We start from the raw sequence: 1,321 nt of genomic DNA on the forward strand, positions 1-1,321 counted from the left end.
CGTTCCAGAGCTATGGTCCTTCTTATTATTCCCAAGCAAAATTACCGTCATTTTTTCAGCAAATGTCCAAGAAATTGGCAGACGTGCAACAGCATGGATCTTCAAAAGTTATTGTTAATATCTTTAGTTTCGAACTTCATACTGCGGACTCCCTCATTTTGCCGCAGACTCCCTCGTTTTGAGGGCAGGGAGTCAGTTGGACTTCCTTGTTCACAAGTTAATTTCTACCCCTGCCGGTATACAGTATCTCTCACATTGGCGGGCCTTACGCTGTAGTCTGACAGAGAATGACGATGGAAGTTTGAGAACTGACAGCGATTGACAGTCTCACGGAGCAGATATCAGAAACAAAATTAGTTTTAACATTAGTCTTAACGTTATCTTTTTCTTGTAGACCGTTAACAGAAACAGAATTATTCTCAACATGTCTTTAATGTTAACTTTTTGCTTGTAGACCGTTAACAGAAACAAAACTACTTTTAATATTAGTCTTAACATTAACTTTTGCTTGTAGACCGGTAACAGAAACAAAATTATTCTTATCGTAACTCTTAAAACATCAACTTTTTCTTATAGACCTGACCTCTATACACTGCGTATGAGAAACTCGTTACTGTACTATGTTTCTGACGACAGTCCACGAAGAAATGCAATATTTAGACTAATTTTGTAAACCGTTGTCTGAAACAAAATTTGTCTAAATATTACATTTCTTTTGTAAACCGTTGTCAGAAACAAAATTAGTTTAAATATTACATTTCTTTTGTAAACCTTTGTCAGAAACAAAAGAAATGTAATATTTAGACAAATTTTGTTTCAGACAACGGTTTACGAAGAAATGTAGTATTTAGACTAATCTTGTTTCTGACAACGGTTTAAGAGACAAAGTTACTGTCAACAGGTCAAGACTAATGTTAGGACTAATTTTGTTTCTGACAACAAGCTCCTGGTGGTGTACCGCCCCGCCCCGCCCCGCCCCGCCCCGTACAGCACTCACTTCTGAACTTTCGGGTATTTCATCTTGGAGATCTCGTTCGTCGATTCCGTCTGGCATTCCTTGAGGTGACGCGGCCACGCGTTGTCGACCCAGTCAATCTGACGCACCTGTGGACATTCGTTACGTGACAATGACGGCGACATCCGGGTTCGAATCGTGGGGGGGGAAATCACCTACCATGGTCGGGCGACCGTTAGATATGTTCGAGCTTCGTGCGAAATAACTCCCCCTACCTCCACCCTCGCCCCGCCCCCACCCTACCACCCCCCCCCGACCCCCCCGCCATCGCTCCCTCGCCGGCGCCACCTACCACGGTCGGCGACT

Source organism: Priapulus caudatus, unplaced genomic scaffold (assembly GCF_000485595.1).
Source record: "Priapulus caudatus unplaced genomic scaffold, Priapulus_caudatus-5.0.1 Scaffold1354, whole genome shotgun sequence".
Lineage (NCBI taxonomy): Eukaryota > Metazoa > Priapulida > Priapulimorpha > Priapulimorphida > Priapulidae > Priapulus > Priapulus caudatus.